Source organism: Chelonoidis abingdonii, chromosome 2 (assembly GCF_003597395.2).
Source record: "Chelonoidis abingdonii isolate Lonesome George chromosome 2, CheloAbing_2.0, whole genome shotgun sequence".
NCBI lineage: Eukaryota > Metazoa > Chordata > Testudines > Testudinidae > Chelonoidis > Chelonoidis abingdonii.
In genome coordinates this window covers 83,750,544-83,761,474 of record NC_133770.1, presented here as the reverse complement: position 1 = coordinate 83,761,474, position 10,931 = coordinate 83,750,544, and the positions used below count along the sequence as shown (strand labels likewise).

General features: G+C 43.4%; 1 protein-coding gene across 1 annotated transcript in view; it reads left to right on the top strand.

The window, feature by feature from the left end:
- Window positions 1-10,931, top strand: part of CPNE4 (copine 4) — a 464,843-nt gene that overhangs the window by 8,120 nt on the left and 445,792 nt on the right. The gene's annotated exons all lie outside the window — the stretch shown is intronic.

Below are 10,931 nucleotides of genomic sequence, written 5' to 3'. Positions count from 1 at the left end.
ATCCTGCTATTCGTTAAATTTAAAGAAAAAGGATCTGGTTTACAACCAAGGTCAGCTGCGACACCACAGATCTGATCAATTTATTGGTCTTCCTCTGGTGCAATCACATCTTTGTCAGTGACTTTTGATCTTAGTAAATTTTAACACACAAGTCTTGAGATTTAATCAGTTGAAAGTTTGTCCTCATTATGTTATGTAATACTTGTCTTCATAAGTAAGTTAAGACCCATTTAATATGTTAAAATCGGGAGCAATTTGTTGGTGATGGAAAATTGCCAGCAACATTAAGGGAAATAGCTGACAAAATGTCATAGATGTCATGCTGCAGCCTAAAACAAGTGTATAAAATTCACAGGATATAGTTTAAAGCAAGAATTAATAAAAACTGCCTTAATAATTGCTAGATCTGGAGTTTGCTCACTTCTGATTCCTGGAAAAATAGAATTCATATTGTTCACGTTCATCAGAACTGAAGAGATGCCTCTCAGAAGCATTCAAATTCAAAGGCAAAAAGTCCTGTTGTAAGATGGTTTTCCTACTGTTTCTGCTTTTGTGAGCACTTGAGCCCAGTAATGGAACATCAGGAGCTGCCTCAGTCTGTTGGGAGGAAGATTTCTTTTTAAATGGTAGACACTGGCACAACATGGTCAACTGATGCAAGGCATCGATGCTCTGTATAACTTGCCCTCTCTAGTGGCAGGCATGCTTATACATTGCTTTGAGGAAAATGTGCTATCTTCCATTTCCAAGGGACACAATAAATACATCATATACGCATAAGAACGGCTATATTGGTTCAGATCAAAGGTCCATCCAGCCCAGCATCCTGTCCTCGGACAGTGGCCAATGCCAGGTGCCCCTGAGGGAATGAATAGAACAGGCAATCATCAAGTGATCCAATTGCTCATTCCCAGCCTCTGGCAAACCTACACCTGCCCTGTGTAGATCTAGCTGCAAAAACATACTCGTACCAAGAGTGCCAGCCCTCAAATGTCATTTAATTCCAAGCACTCTCGGCTCCCACTTTATTTTAGGAATCTAGCAATAGGGCTGAAAATATTCTGGCTTTGTAGGCCATCAAATGGCATTGTAAAAGCTAACATTATTTTCTGTTTTGTCTTATATACTTATGTTGCTAGCTCTAACAGGAGAGAGGCTTTAAGGGAGGAATTTTCAAAATGTGTTCACTGAATGCTGCTCTGGTTGAAGGTAGCTGAGTTAGGAGAACATGAAGTGCTTTTGAAAATCCCACCCTACCCATGTAGGTGCCTTCTTTCCCTTGTGGGAGCATTCTCCCTCATCAGTTACATTCCACAGAAGCTATGAAGCCATCAACACGGAGGGTGACTCTCCTGAGAGCAGTGCTTTCTTGGCAGCCAGTCCAAATCTTGGAAACTCCCTTTTGACTTTAATGAGAATCATCAACATTTAACCCCATGCATAGAAAAATGTCAAATTTGCTTCTTTAATTCAGTTTGCACACAGCCTCAGCCAAAGCAACTGACAAGAGAAGAAGACAACCAAAAAAACCCAAACAAATAAATGACATGACTCCCTTGGGAAAGTAGGAAGAAAATTAGATCATGTGATATCAGATTGTGCTAAACATGGTAGGATTCTTGTGAGCATGGTATAAATACTCGGATGTAGGTTTACCTCTACAGCATATGCCATATGGTGGTATCTTAAAAAAACCTCACAGGATATATTTATCATTTGTATCTCTATAGTGCCTAGAAGCCCTTGTTGTGGACCAGGATTGCATGCTCCTGGGCACTGTACAGACACTGAATAAAAAGACAGTCCCTCCCCCAAAGAGCTTACAGTATAAGTATCAGACAACAGATGGGTACAGACAGCTTGACAAGGTAGGAGATGGAAACCATGAGACAATAGTGGTCAGCTGGATCTTTGCAGTAGCATCTAGGAAATTTAGGGTTTGTTTAGTATTCAGAGTGCACATGCCTAAAAGTAACACAATTGTGTCACTGCACATTTTTAAAATTCACCAGGCCAAACTGGATCAAGTTGTGCTGTGAATGACACCAGTTACAGTATTCAAAGGCAGCCAACCTTCACACAGTCTTCACTAACGCTTTCTAATACACACTAAAAGACCAGCTTCACGCCTGGAGGTATAACTTCTTTCTCTGTGAAGTTATGCAACAGATGAATTTGATCTAGTCAAAGTTACACTGCTAATTCTCACACACACCTATGAAAGAATAGATTTCTTCATGAGACTATATCCTTCTTTTCCAAGCTGCATACCTGCCTCCCTTTTGCTTATGTATCATTGGGAGTGGAGAGAAGAAAAGAGATTGTCAGCTCAACGAACATTTCCAGCTGAAGTAATCAACTAATTGCAGTAAAAACACTTCTGCAATATTTAAATAGTTGGACATCACTGAATCTGATAAAGGCTGGTGCTTACACTAGGTTTCTTCATCTATTTTTGTCAGGAGAAAAACAATAGCATAGCTTGTCATAATGCCCATGTCACAGTGACACATTGTCCCCCACTCAGGGGCGGCTCCAGGCACCAGCACGCCAAGCGCGTGCTTGGAGCGGCAAGCCACAGGAGGCACTCTGCCGGTGGCCGTGAGGGCGGCAGGCACGCTGCCTTCAGCGGCATGCCTGCGGAGGGTCCGCTGGTCCTGCTGCTTCGATGGACCTTCCGCAGGCTGCTGCCGAATTCGCAGGACTGGGGATCTTCCACAGACAAGCCACTGAAGACAGCCTGCCTGCTGTGCTTGGGGCAGCAAAATGCCTAGAGCCGCCCCTGCCCCCATCTCCACAAAAATGGATTCTACCCGAGCCAATGTACTGTTTCTATTAAAGATTTTTACACTGGCATATAATATTTTTCAACCCTTTTCAGCACAGAAAAGTATGTTTAAATAGATTTAAACTTTTCCTTGTAACATAAATCTGAAACTATTAAAAGTGCTTTTGTATTCAGTGGGTTAGACTGTACTCTGTTTAACTGGTTTAAAGTTAGACACAGAAGTGAATGTACTTACTTCAGATTTATCTGTCATAAGGTTTTCATAGAATCCATCACTGCATCTAATTGTTGCACAGGTGAATTAGATCCCTGATCTGAAGGCCATTGTGCAATTCCTAGAACTTTCTGCTCATATCCCTTTCCTGGATATAGGGAACTGAGTGTGGGATGTGTGTAAATATAGTGCCAGGTCCTCATTTTGATGTAGGATGGCAGAGCTCCATTAACTTTAATGGAGCTATGTCTATTTACAGCAGATGAGGATCACCTCTTACTCATGAGCACAGCTGACTTGGGTGAGGGGCAGGGGGCATGGACAGATGTAGTTGCTGATGTAGCTAGTCCGTTACTGATTTATGACTGTGAAATCAGGACAAAGGTCTTGAATTGGTAATGGAAGCCAGGGCTAGCTCCAGGGTTTTTGCCACCCCAAGTGGCCGGGGGGGGGGGAGTCGCAATCGGCGGCGGCTCCACCGCATCACTTTCTTCTTCAGCAGCAATTCGGCAGCCAGTCCTTCCCTCCAAGAGGGAGTGAGGGACCTGCCGTCAAATTGCCACCGAAGAGCCTGACGTGCTGCCCTTTTGCCTTGGCTGCCCCAAGCACCTGCTTGCTGAGCTGGTGCCTGGAGCCGGCCCTGATGGAAGGAGAATGGTAGCTAACAGAGTTATCACACTCAAAGGGGGTAGTCACTCTGGCTTTGGTTCATAGAGGAGGCAGACTGATGAATTCTGCACAATATGGCGCCCTTCCTCTGCTTGCACCTTCAGCCTCAAATACAGCAAGTTCCAGTAACCTTATCTGGAGTGTGTCTTACTGAGCCAGGTTATCATCTGGGAGGAAGGATTTAGAGTCACAGAGTTTAAGGGCAGAGAGGACCCCCAGATCATCTAGTCTGAACTCCTGTATTTCATCAGCCACCCGCACTATGTAGCACCCCACCCTAAACCCAACAATTAAAATTAGACAGAAGTATTACAGCCCATGGGGGATGACCCTATTACATGCCACAGGCAGAGAATTGGAGGGACCAAGGTGCACCAATGCCTGAGGCCCCTGCAATGGTAGGGAACTAATTAAGTGAGAAATAACCAGATGATCCTGGCAAATGACCATCACTGCAGGATGCAGAGGAAGGAGACATCCCTCCAAGATCACTGCCAATCAGACTTGAGGGAAAATTCCTTCCCCACCCGACCTATGGTGATCAGTTAGATCCTGACATGTGAGCAAGAATCAGCCGGCTAAACACATGAGGGAGTGAATGCTTAGTATCACCTCAGAGCCCTGGCCCACCCCATTCCATGGCCCACCTCCTTTAAAAGGAAAACAATGGCATAGTATGTCAAAATGCCCATGTCATAGTGACACATTGTCCTCCATGCCAACCAAAATGATTATATGCTTTATATAGGTGCTATTTCCCTAGCAAACCTGCTGTGGAAGAAGAGTATTTTCACTCCTTACTCTACCTGGTCATTTAGACTTAATGATGAGTTGTGCAGGTCTCTGAGACTTCACATGATTTTGACAAAGTGGGTCAGATATCTTTGATGTAAGAGGAGAACAACATTTCTTCCATCCAACCATCATCATAGCAGTCTGCCTTAGCTTTAAGCCAGCAGTTTTTCCTCCAGGTGCTGGCATACAGGAGCCACAAAACAATTTGTGTGTGTAATCGGGCATCCAACTATTGTTCTTGTGCACCTTAGAATAATTTCTTTTGCATTTTAATAATTGTATTTAACTTTGTGAACTACAATAACTGTGATTAAAGCAATTGTTCTATTCAGCTGGAATGCTTTCTGGTACTGTGCTAGCACAATGAAGCAATTTTTAAAATGCAAACGCTATAGGAGGACGAATATTTGCTTTAAATAAAATTGTTTCCATTGGGATTAAAAAAAGCAACAATTTTTACAAACATAAAATCTGGATGAAATTTGAGCCAGCAACTTTTCTTTAATAATGGGCATGGATGATGATGATGAGTACAGTAAGAACACCAATATGGATAGATAGCTCTCCATCTCCAGTGTTTATATTCTGAACTGGATGTGAAGGATTAGCAGATGCATACTATGTTTCTGAAATGCTATTTGTTCTCTATTACTATTTTCTTCCATTTTTTTTATATTTTCTTACTCTCTTCTGACTTTTTTTTTTTAAATCACACTATCATTTCATTCTGGGGCACACTTCTACTATAGTTACACAGTTGTATTTAGCAAAGTATTTTTGATTCATTTTGGAGTGGGATGATTTCAATGCTTGTGTAGGCAGTTTCCATATTTTTTCTATATTTTGTATATTCCCCTGTGACGCCATTTTCATTTATGTCCATTACAGCCCACATGCCATTTCTGCATTTTAGTAACACAGAAACCACTCCGGCTCCCCTGGTTGTGTATCAACACCATAATGCTTACTTATGTTCCTTGCACAGTCCTGTGCAGCAATGCTGTTCACAGTGTCTCCTGTGGTTTCAGCCCTTCCCCAGGGCCTGAAAGGAGAAGAGGTTTCCCTTCTCTGTGAGACTGAGCTCAGTTAACCCTAGTTTTTCTATCTCACGATTGCCTTCCTGTGCCTCAGTTGATGAGCTAATTAGCCCTTTAGCTCATCCAGCCTGATTAGCTAATTCTATTCCATAGCCAAGTCAGATCTGTCTGGTGAAACTAATCAATGCCACAGTGATCAGAATGCTGGCTCACCTGGTAGCTCCCAGCACTCCATCACAATGTCACTGTAGGAATTGCTACCCCAGAAACTGTAATTTTCTGGGAGTCAATGCGCTGTGTCTAACAATGCTGATTGGCTTATCTAGTGATTTCACTAAGAAGTACACATTGGAGTTTTCTAATGTTCCTTTTAGCTGAGGGATTCTCATTAAAACGTCCCTGTTGTTGCTAGGACTAAATTGTGGGTTATATATCTAGAATCCTTCACCTAAAGCCAAAGTCAGTCTAGAGTAATCTTGGTACATCAAGGCCGTGGAAATAGGTGTTTTGGAGGCTGTAACAATTATCTAGTTTGGATTTTGGAAATAACTTTGGGTTTGATCCTGCAACCGCTTACATGTTTTGCTGAATCAGTGCCAGAGTGTTCAGCACCTTGCAGGACTGAACTAGTTGAGTTTGACTTGAAAGCCTTGTCTACACTTTAGATACACTCTGCTTTTTAAACTAATTTGTGTCTTTCATCTGATCTGACTACAACAGGCACAGTTAATGGGTGCCAAGGCAGCAGCTTTACTCTTAACCCAATCCTGTGCATCCACACCTCCTACGCTCACTAACCATGTTTGTGTCTGTGCCTTCTCTGAAATTCTGGGCTGGCATCCCATAGTGCTTCAGCAATGGCTAAAGCGATGAGCTGAGTGGCACCAGAAGCTCATCTGCTGTTTCACTCAGGGATATCTTACCTCATGGAGTTGGGAGCAAAGAGGATTGGCAGGATCCTCAGTCATAATCAAGAAGTTCTTTCTTTGCTGCAAAAAAAGTGTGCCAGCAACAACCAGCCATGAAGCAGAACAGACCACTGGCAAAGGCAAACTGCTGTGAGCTGCCACAGTTACTTAGTATGCATCATGCCACTAATGAGTTACAAACTCAGTTTAAAGTTACAATGTGGACAAGACCTTGTACTGTTCTAATATGTAGTGGTTCTCACATGCTACATTGTGGTTTTGGGTAATATCGTACTTATTCCCAAGACTTTATAAAACACTACATAAAAAGAAAACAGGGCAAAATTTCTTTCTCCAGATTCTGCTATGATCTTTGTTGTCTATTCTGTACTTTACACGCAGACTTCTGTTGGTGCTGTGTGCAGAGCATGAGAGCAAAATAGAGAACTAAGATCAGTATTGCAACTAAGAGAGATCCAGTACAGATCAGAGACGGGAATGCTACCCTCCAGACTCCAGTGGTACTCTAATTGAAGTCAATGGCGAAACTCCAAATGACATCAGTAAGTGCAAGGTTGGGCCTCTAGAACCAGCTCTGTCTTGATGTACATTCCACTGACTTCAAATGAGTTGTTTATGGAGTGACAGTAGAATTTGGCCTTTACGGTTTTCCATGCACTACCACAAGTCTGTTCTTCCTAGAATGACCTTAAAAGGTAAGATACAAATCTACAAGAGGCATTATTTGCCCTTACCCAGGCAAAAATAATGTAAACATCTTTAAAATCTAAAGCTTTAATAATTTGGCCCTGACTACACTAATACTGGAGCAATTGCATCCCTCTAATGCTCATCAACTCAAAGACCACTCCTGGTATAAAAAGAATGGGATGGTGGCAGGATATTTTTGATAATGGGTGGATCCTTGGTTCTGGAATGCACTTCCTGCCGTGATTCATCACATCCTAGATTTGATGACACCTGGGAAGAAAGACTTGGTTTCCCAGGCCTTATTTGGCAAGGGGACAGGGGCAGCTGAGAAGGAACCACGATGAGGACGGAAAGGAGGGTGAATGTAGTATGCCTAGAGTGGAGCAAGTTGACTTGCTCATTCTGTATGGATTATCTAACAAATATAGCACTCATGTTTTCTTCACAACCCCTTTGCAAGCCAGCCCTGATATATACAAAAGTATTTGTCAAATAAAGTAGTATGTGTACAAATTTCAGCCCACTCTATTGAATCTCAGTGTACAGTTCGCTTTGATTAGCTGCTATTCATTGTTTGTATGAGTGGTCACCTAAGTCACATTCTGTTGTTCCTAACTGAATGACTTCAACTTCTAAAACAGGAAACTGACAAGTGATGAATAGTGGCTAACATACATTGGATTAAAATTATAAATCACTTTTTCTATTTTGACCATCTCTAGACTAGAGCATGATAAGGTGTAATTCTAAATTAAAAAGAAAGAAATGAAAAAAAACCTAAGTTTATTTTTAAAAGACCCAGGTCAACATATATCTGTATCTACAGCAGTAAGTAGGTAGTATAATATTTAGCAAAATTAAATGTGTAAATATCTGTGTCCTAGAAGGTATCAGAGGGGTAGCCGTGTTAGTCTGGATCTGTGAAAGCAGCAGAGAATCCTGTGGCACCTTATAGACTAACAGAGGTTTTGGAGCGTGAGCTTTCGTGGGTGAATACCCACTCGTCAGATCGTCAGGTATTGGAAATTCCAGTATAAAAATCCACTGCTATCTAAATACTACACAGACCACAGGAAGATAATGCCAACAACTCAAAGAAACTATGAGGAACCACTTGATACAATCCTATACAACAGAAACAGGAAAACATCAAAAAAGAGCTCTCCAACTGTAGACCTTCAATTAATAACCAAACTTCCATAAAAACGGACTCACTAAAAAAGACAGTGAGATCTTACACAGCCACGTCATTCACATCTCTACAAAGGAAAAAGACAGTGAAGGCCTAAACTCCTACCCTGACACATGGGCCACAACCGTGTACCCCTAATCGCCAACCCAGCAATATAGTCAATTCCCCAACTACACACATCAGCCCAGAAAAGATCTGTCCCAGCCTCGGGACTCTCTTGTGCCTGCCACCCCCCACCAACATGAGGACAGTGTCTGTGTGCGATCTGAAGCTAACGTTCGCCATCTGCGACTCCAACAGAATATTCCAGAACAACACTGAACAGGCACTGATACACATGGTATCCTCACCCACCACACACAAGAAGAAGAACTGCCACATGGACTCCTCCTGAGGGTCGAAATGACAGTCTGGACCTATTACATTGAATGCTCGCCGGATCGTGCACAGGCCAGAAATGCGTTGTTGAAAAACATCACCTGCTTGCCGTCATAATCCTAAGCGTGGCCAGAACGCTAATGCCATCGCACAGCCTCAGAAACACCAGGCGACCCTGACATTATCTATCAGAAGAGGGCTGATAAAGAGTGCTGTTGTCATCATGAACGGCGTCTGACCTACCAAAAGGAGCCGCCAGCCACTCTCCAATACAAATTCTATCAGCCACTCCTCAGATCCCCTGAGAATACACGAAGCAACTGCTACCATCTTGACTCAGACACTTCTACACTAACACCTCGAAAAAATAACAAATATACCCTTAGAGCCCCGACAGGGTGATTCTATCTAATCACTCAAGATCCAACAACTCCGGAAACCTGGACGCCCCATCATCTCGCATGGCCAACTCTCACGAGAAGGACTGTTCGGATATTGGACTCTCTACTTCAGGACCGCACCTAGCACTTTCCCACTATCTTCCGTGAACACCACTGATTTCCTGAGGAATACTACAACGCATTGGTCACTCCTCTCCAGAAAACACTCATCCTTAGCCTACCACTAAGGATTAGAGGCTCTCAACACAAACATCCCACACTATCAGAGGAATACAATCTGTAGGAAACACCAACCGCTGATGACTGCCAGCAGCATCAACTGGCTGCTGAGCTCGGTGCCTTATCAACTCACATGACACAACCTATTTCAAGTTGATGAACAATAAGATTACCATCCAATCAGTGGCAACGCTATGGGCACCCGCAGGCCCCTGACATCATGCCAGTTATAGATTTAAGAGAGCTGACTCTGGAACAACACTCCTAAGCTCTCGTCCACATCATGCCGAGCTCCTTTCTCATGCAAAAGCCGTAGCGCTAGCATTGATACATCTCATTCACCGGACCCATGGGAAGGGAAAGAATCTAGAAAAATTCCAGCCGACGAATTTCAACGACTCACCCTCCACCACGAACTCTCAGCCTGAACCTAATCTACACGTGAGGTCTCACTTCCTAGACACCAAGTGCAAATAAGCGATGGTGCACATTAACACACTCGGGCATATACGATAAACCACCGACCGGCTATTGCCTACCTCATCTGAGGCGCATGCCACTTCCATCCCGCCTGGGCACACTCACACGATCTCATTGTCTACAGCAAGCACTGAGTTACAACGCATTCTGCCCTAAACCCCTCATACAGGACCAACCACCTACAAAATCTTTCTCCACACAGCATTTCTCGTAACTACATAACGCGCACTGAGGAACAGTAGTCGACAACAGTATCAACAGAGCCAGAACGTGTACCCGAGATAGCCTCTCCCTCAGCTATGCAAGAACAAACCCAAGAATAGAAACCAACATGGACTCCACTGCCATAACACATACAGCCCCAGCTAAACCCCTCACGCATTCATCAGGGATGCTACACCCATCCTTACAATGATCCACCTTTCACAGGTCTTGGGTGCAGCCAGTCCTTGCTCACAGACAACCAGCCAAACGCCTGAAATTTATACTCACTAGCAACCTGCACACCTGCATCCAATAGTAACTCCAGCTCAGACTCAATCAGCCACCAACCTCGAATCCACTCTGCCCACATTATCTACAGCTGTACAACCAGCGACACCACAATGGACCGTATACCGATCCCCATCCACACAATCAACTTATGTTCATCAACTTGGTTCATCACTCTGCAATGTCCAAATCAATGTCAATATAATACGCCATCATAGTGCCCCAATGACAATGGCCTCCTACTGCTATGATACCACAGCACCTAATCGTCCCAAACCGACATGCAGTCACTCCTTACGGAAAAGATAAATGGACCAAATTCAGATATTCAGTAAGATGGCAAAACAAAATACCTGTAGAGAGGAGGAGCAACGTTCAGCCTCCCTGGCCACACTAACTTCAGACCTTAAGTGTGGCCTATCCTGCCAAGCAATAAAACCTCAGCGAACAACAGACTTCAAAGAAGATAACTGCCTTTGAGTCTTCAGTTCATATTTCCGTATGTTCAAATTGGAAATCCAATGACCATTTCATCACTCGGTGGACTAAAACAAAGACTTCGTAATGCTGCCAATACATGAACCAGTCTTCTCTGCTCCTCTGGTTTTCAACGACCTCTACTTAGGCTAGAACAAGGCCTCACACTC